This window comes from Mustelus asterias, chromosome 15 (genome assembly GCF_964213995.1).
Source record: "Mustelus asterias chromosome 15, sMusAst1.hap1.1, whole genome shotgun sequence".
Lineage (NCBI taxonomy): Eukaryota > Metazoa > Chordata > Chondrichthyes > Carcharhiniformes > Triakidae > Mustelus > Mustelus asterias.
In genome coordinates, this window is record NC_135815.1 from 33,863,199 (window position 1) to 33,871,110 (window position 7,912).

The following is a 7,912-nucleotide window of genomic DNA, read 5'->3' on the forward strand; positions in this document are numbered from 1 at the left end:
AGGAAAGAAAACTGGTCCAATCGAGACATTTTGAGAACATTTGTAACTGCTATGCCAGCTACTGCCATTTTCTTGTTGCTGGGCATGTCCAAAGAGCTGTGTTACAACAGTCACTAGGCAACGCTAGGGTTGCCGAACATAGTGGTGATTTCTATCTGATTCCTCTGTATGTATAGTGAATCCGGACAAGATAGACTGTTGTGAGTTAGATCCTAAGGTCTCTAGAATCCTGGGAACTTACTATGTAAAACATGCCCAATTCAGCCATGGAGGCTGCATGAGAGTGGGCACAACTCCATAATGGGCTGCAGATTAGAGAGATTCAAGCTGCGAATTCCTGCCTCGAAGTTGCCCAGTTGCTCCCCGATCAGACCAAGAAGTAATCTCCCCCCCCCCCCCCCCGCCCCACCACAACATGGAGGTCTCAGGGGCTGCCCCCCACTCCACCCCTCCCACCACCTCCACCCTAGAAATCTCTCCCCCCCCAACAGAAATCTCCAGGCATCTCCCTCTCTTCCACCTCCCACTTCCAACAGTAATTGCCAGCATTGCCCCCCCTACCCCCAACAATAATCGCCAGCACTACCCTCTCCTTCTCCCGCACAACAGTTAGCACCAGCATTTCCTCCCCCTTCATCAAATGCTCTCTACCCCACCACTCCACCACACACACCTGCCCCCCTCAACAAGAGGCATTACCCCCAGGCACAGGTTGGTACTGTGCCAGCCTGCAGTATCAACCTGTGCTGGGTCAGTGCCTGGGCATGTCCCTCTACCCCAGGGTCAATACTCATCTTTGCGTCCCTGGAGGGATCCCCTCAATGGGTTTACACCTCGGTGAACCTGTAGTAAATACATTTGAAAATACAGCGAGGGGAGAAAATGTAGCCCATTAATTAGATTGAAATTTATTCAAATCTATTAAAAAGTGGGGGTTGATTCTTCCATCACGCTGCACTGCTTTAGCAGGGCAGTGGGCCAGGAGACTAAAGCGGAGGCCGTTAAGCGGGCTCCCCGCTGGGTGCCATGGCCTCTGCGAGTCTCTGAGCACAGGATTTCCAGCGCCCTTAGCTCCACGCCGGAAATCAGTGCGGAGCTGTATACATTATGTTAATATTCATTTAAATATAATTTACGTTTCATTTGTGGGCCCGGGAATGAAATCTTTGGGCCCGCTGGAGTCCCCCCCCCCCCCCCCCACCCCCCCTCCCCCCGGCCAGGAGTGTTTCACTCTAGCAGGGTTTACAATAGTTTCCCACTTGCAGGGAGCTGGCGGCCCAACCCCGCTGGAGTGAAGAGGTGCCATCAATACCCCCCAGAGGGTTGAGATAAGGTGGGTGCCCCTGGGCATTGCCACCTTAACAGTGCCAGCCTATCTCCTGGCACTGCCCAAGGGGCAAAGTGGCAATACCCAAGGGGCACTTTGGCACTGTCCATGGGGAATCGGGCAGTGCCGAAGGGGCAGGGCCTAATGGAGATGGAGCCTAATGGTGGTGGGGCCACTCGGGGTGGGGGGGGGGGGGAGATTGGTGGGGTTGGAGGTCCCGCTGCCACTCTGCACTTGGCAGTGACAGAGGGAGGGGGGGGAGGCCTACAATTGGGGTGGGCATCGGGATGGGGGGGTAGTCGGTCTGCCCGAGGGGGGGTTGGAGGGGGGGAGATCGAGGCGGGCTGGGGGGTGGGTGCAAGGCTGGCCAGTTCAGGGGGCCAGTGATTGGGCCATGGGGGGGTCAGACGGGCCAGCGATGTGGAGTCATAGGGCTGGCCAGCGATCGAAAGGCTGGCAGTGCGGGGCTACTGCACATGCACCAACCTTGGCGCTGACAGATCGGCGCATGCGCAGTCGCCCACTCAGTACTATGCTACCGGCCTCACCTGCCCACAGATCTTTAATAATAATCATGCCAGTGCACTCTGCAGTGCACAGAGGATTCATGTTGAAACTCCCGCTGAAAAAACCAGCATGATTTACTCCAGTTTTTTACATGAATTCGACACTTAGAATTGTTTGGGAGAATCTCACCCGTGGTTCTTGGCCTTTGTGGAAGCAAATCTTGCTATGTCACTGGTGAGGGGCAGAGAAAATCACCGAACACAATTACTCCAGAGAGAATCGCGTTTCCCGATTCTCTCCGGATTTTCAGTCCGCGTCGCCGTTCTCTCTGATGACAAATGCGGGCTGGAAATTAGCCCCACTATCTTTGAATATTTCCAATATAATATTCCATTGACATTCATATCAAGTAGAGTTGATAGTATATTAGCACTGCAGTGTATGCCTGCCTGAAGAAATTAATGAATGAGGCAGATAAGGAATAAAAAATGAGGAGGTTCACAGTTATTTTGTTCCTCATCCTCACATTGCCTCCAGGTCCAGGATTGGGAGCATGTTTTCCTTATAAACACATCTGAGCAAATTTCTTTCCTTTCATTATGTAGGGGCCTGAAAAAAAGGATAAATGAAAGAAAAATGAAAAGAGTGTGTTTTCTTGAAATATGGGTAAATTTAATGAAAAATACATTTCCCATTGTTCTTTGTTTTCTTGTGAGTTTCAATATCCTGTTTACTGGGCCCAAATACCGTGAACAGATACTGTTTGTTTGAGTGATGTAAGCTAAGCCAATCCGTTTTCTAGAGAGCTGTTCTCCTAAAGCCAATCAGATTACTTAGGGGGAGGAAAAAAGAAAAACGGCGGGAGGCAGAGGATGCGGCAGTGGGGAGACACACGTGGAGAAGAGGAGCTGTTTCCATGTGGTAAAAATCCAGTTTTAACGTCGAGGCAAATAATATTTGTAGACTAACATACTTCACAGTATGGGCACAAATATTACTGTGCAGTTAAAGCTCGTGTTTGTCGCAGTTTAGTAACTCGTTTTTCCAGTTTGAAGTGAAAAGCAGCAAGGTTTAGTCCTGTTTGTTATTTTCATTACTGTTGAGAAAAAGTGTAAAGCACATCGTCTTGTACTCTCAAGCGTGGACGTTTCTGCTAGAAACTGCCGGTGAGGGACAGTCAGCTATAAACGCCGGGCGTAGTTTTCATTGAGAAGACGGAGAGAACGAGGATTAGCTGAAGCTAACTTGCTAAGTAGCACTGCCGAGGAGGACAGACTTCAGCGCACTGGACCTGCGGCACTACACGGACAGCTTGCTGCATTTTCTTTTCCTGCTGCATCATCTTCCCGCTCGCAGACCCTTCTGGACTGTGTGTGTGGTGGTTGCGTGAGTAACTGGAGACGATACTATCAGACACTGAACGGTATCAGCAGTGTGTTGTTGAGGGCGTGTTTGCTTCCTTTGTGCACCAACGTATGGGCCCCAACGTTTATAAATCCAAGCGCTTGGTAATATTTTGAACATTTCTCAGGGTTGAAACTCTTTAATTGAAAAATCTTTAGTTTGGGACTCTATGAGATGCAACAATGCAAGAAAATAAATTTATTTTTGTTATTCCTTTTGCATGGTTGTTCTGAACCTTTCCTTATTATAAGGTTTACATACTCACCATTTTAGGAGGCACCGCGCTATTATTAATAGGTTATTACTCTAGATTGCAACTGCATACACTAATCCTTTTCATTCACGTCTGTACTGACATTTATTGGTAAATAGGAAATTTAGCCTAGCTCAACACCAACCGCTAAGAACTCAGGATCCTGTTAATTGAACATTTACTTAGTAGCCCCTTATAACATCAAGCACATCCCAGGTACAGCTTGATGCGCGATTAATTCACTCGGGAGGCTAGGACGTACCCAGGAATAAAGGATTTTATTCACAACAAGAATAGAGCATACTGCTTAACAATACTATCCCAGACTAAGGGCTACTAGGAAGTAGCAGTGACCTTTATACTCCTGTAAGAAGGCGGAGCCAAACGGAGTGTACCACAGAACAATGCTAACAGGTGGAACACCCCAACCCTAACCCCAACAGTAAAAAGAGTAACATATGTACAAGTACCCATAGTGGTAACCATCTATGGTTCACCACATTCACCCCTCCTTTAAAAACAAAGGCCGGTGGGGTAAGGAGACAATACGAACTGTTCACAAGTTCAGCCGTATCGGAGGGCCGCACCGTCTCTGCGACCTCCGCAGCACTGGCTCCAGTGCCGGTTCTGGTGACCGTGGCGACGACCCTCTCTCCGAGGTGGTGTCCAGTGACTCCTCCAGTTCCTCACACGCCTGTGGACCTCGAGTTGGCGACAATCTCCTGGACTCAGGCAAGCTGTACACGGGAGTAAGAGGATTAAGTTGAGGTCCCGATGCTGCCCGCGCCGTTTCAGGAGGGGAGAGAATGGGCAAAGGAATCCTAACCAGGGGTGCGGGAGTGACGGGGGTTCCCAGGTCCCCTGCAGGCGCCAGATCTCGAATCGAGACCGTGTCCTCTCGCCCGTCAGGATATGCCACATGGGCATATTGAAGGTTGGCGTGGAGGAGGTGGACCTGTTCAACCAAAGGGTCGGACTTGCGGGCCCTAACATGCCGCCGCAAGAGGACAGGTCCTGAGTACGTCAACCAAGATGGCAGTGAGGTCCCAGAGGAAGACTTCCTAGGGAAGGTAAACATCCGCTCATGTGGGGTAGCGTTGGTTGCCGTACACAGGAGGGACCGGATTGAATGGAACGCATCAGAAAGTACCTCTTGCCAACGGGAGACTGGAAGACCCCTAGACCTTAACGCCAGTAAAACAGCCTTCCAGACTGTAGCGTTTTCTCTCTCGACCTGTCCGTTACCCCTGGGGTTATAACTCATAGTCCTACTTGAGGCAATTCCTTTAGATAGCAGGTATTGCCTCAAGTCGTCGCTCATAAACGACGAACCCCTATCACTGTGGATATAACTGGGGTAGCCGAACAGGGTAAAAAGACTCCGCAGGGCTTTGATGACCGTGGCAGAGGACATGTCAGGACAGGGGATGGCAAAGGGGAATTGGGAGTATTCGTCAACCACGTTGAGGAAATACACATTCCGATCTGTCGAAGGAAGGGGGCCCTTGAAGTCGACACTCAGTCGTTCAAAAGGGCGAGTGGCCTTAATGAGGTGTGCCCTGTCAGGCCGGTAGAAGTGCGGCTTACACTCTGCACATACCTGGCAGCTTCGAGTTATCGACCTAACATCCTCTTTAGACTAGGGCAGATTCCGAGCCTTTCCAAAATGGAAGAGCCGAGTGATCCCCGGATGGCAGAGATCATTGTGGAGGGCCTGTAACCGGTCCTCCTGCACACTGGCACATGTTCCACGCGACAGGGCATCTGAGGGCTCATTGAGCTTCCCCGGACAGTACATGATATCATAGTTGTAGGTGGAGAGTTCGATACTCCACCTCGAGATTTTATCATTCTTAATTTTTCCCTTTAACATGTTGTTGAACATGAAGGCCACGGACCGCTGGTCCGTGAGCAGGGTAAACCGTTTGCCAGCCAAATAATGGCGCCAATGCCGTACGGCCTCCACAATGGCCTGAGCCTCTTTCTCCACAGAGGAGTGCCGAATTTCAGGGCCTTGGAGGGTGTGAGAGAAAAAGGCGACGGGCCTGCCCGCCTGGTTAAGTGTGGCGGCCAGGGCGAAATCAGATGCATCACTCTCCACCTGAAAGGGGATGGACTCATCGACAGCGTGCATCGTGGCTTTCGCGATGTCGGCTTTTATCCCTTCAAAGGCTAGGCGAGCCTCTGCTGTCAGGGGAAAAGAGGTAGATTTTATGAGCGGACGGGCTTTGTCCGCGTAATTGGGAACCCACTGTGCATAATACGAGAAGAAGCCTAAGCATCTTCTCAGTGCTTTGATGCTAGTGGGTAGGGGAAGTTCAAGGAGGGGACGCATACGGTCTGGATCGGGGCCGATGACCCCGTTTTCCACCACGTATCCGAGGATTGCTAGGCGGTGCTTGCTGAATATGCACTTCTCCTTGTTATAAGTCAGGTTCAGGAGAGTCGCAGTGCGTAAAATCTTCTGGAGGTTGGCGTCGTGGTCCTGCTGGTCATGGCCGCAGATAGTGACGTTGTCCAGGTATGGGAAGGTAGCCCGTAGCCCGTTTTGGTCCACCATTCGGTCCATCTCACGCTGGAAGACCGAGACCTCATTTGTGACGCCGAAAGGGACTCTTAAAAAGTGGTAGAGAGGGCCATCCGCCTCAAAGGCTGTGTATTTTTGGTCCTCTGGGTGAATGGGGAGCTGGTGGTAGGCTGACTTCAAGTCGATGGTGGAGAACACTCGGTACTGCGCAATCTGGTTGACCATGTCAGATATGCGCGGGAGAGGGTACGCTTCCAGCTGCGTGTACCTATTAATGGTCTGACTATAGTCTATGACCATCCGGGGCTTGTCTCCAGTCTTGACCACCACGACTTGTGCTCTCCATGGGCTAGTGCTAGCTTGAATGACCCCTTCCCTGAGGAGCCGCTGAACCTCAGATCGAATAAAGATCCGATCCTCAGTGCTGTAACGCCTGCTCTTAGTCGCGATGGGCTTGCAGCCTGGCACGAGATTTTCGAATAGGGAAGGCAGGGTAATTTTGAGTGTCGAGAGACTGCATGTGGAGCGCGCTGGACAATCTGGAGGCTGCTGTTCTCCCACTGAAAGTGGAGGGAGTGGCCCATCGTACTGCAGGGTCGCACTCTTCAGGTGGACCATAAAGTCTAGCCCCAGGAGTACCGGAGCGCAAAGGTGCGGTAACACGAGGAGCCTGAAGTTCTCGTAAACTGTGCCCCGCACCGTTAAGGTTACCACACAGCTCCCAAGAACGATAACAGATCGGGACCTCGACGCCATGGAGATTGTCTGCCTGACAGTTTGCACACGGAGAGCGCACCGTTTCACTGTATCCGGATGGATGAAGCTCTCCGTGCTCCCGCTGTCAAACAGGCAATGCGTCAGGCGCCCGTTTACCTCTATGTCCATCATGGACTTGTCAAGTCTGTGAGGCTTGGCCTGATCCAGGATGATTGACGCCACTGTTGGATCCCGAGTGTAACTGCAGGCAGCTGAGATAGCCGACGACGAGGACCCCTGCTGGTCTTCTGCGGCCGGTGTCGACCAAAATGGCTGCGCCCACGAATCGCACATGGTCGATGATGTTAACAACGGCGGCACCCGCAGGCCGCACGTGGTTTGCATCGTCGTCATAGGAAATGGCGGCGACCGTGAATCGCACGTGGCTGAAGACATCGACGAGGCCGGAGACGAGGAGATTGATCCTGGGGAGTCACACGCAGCACTGCTGGGCTTGGAAGGGGTCTTTGCTCGGCACACTTTTGCATAGTGCCCTTTCTTCCCACAGGCGGAGCAAAACACCGTCCTGGCCGGACATCTCAGACGAGGGTGCTTCGCCAATCCGCAGAAATAGCACCGTGGGCCTCCAGGAGCTGCCGCAGCCGTCAGGTCTGAAGTTGAGAGCATTATCACGCAGTTCCGAGGAGCCGCCGGGTACAGTTGAGGCGGTGGCTGTACTTGCCACGATGTTCCCACGTGGTCGGTGGGGTAGGTTTCAAGACTTTTGGAGGCCGTTTCCATTGCATCGGCCAATTCTACCGTCTTAGCCAGGTCCAAGTTACCCTGCTCTAGCAGCCGCAGGCGAATATAGGATGAGCCGATTCCCGCCACGAACGCATCTCGGATAAGATCGTTGGTGTATTGAGTAGCCGACACCTCCTTGCAATTGCAGGCTCTGGCTAGCTGTTGAAGTTCACGCAGGTACTGTCCCGTAGTTTCGCCGGGCTGCCGCTGTCGAGTGGCTAATAGGTGACGAGCATGAATTTCGTTCGGCTGTTTATGGTACAGCTTCTTGAGTAATTCGATGGCCTCTTTGTAATTTTGGGAATCACGGATTGTTGCATACACAGTGTCGCTCACCCTTGCGTGGAGGAGCCGCAATCTGTCGGTGTCGGACTGGACTGCTGTCGAGGCGTCG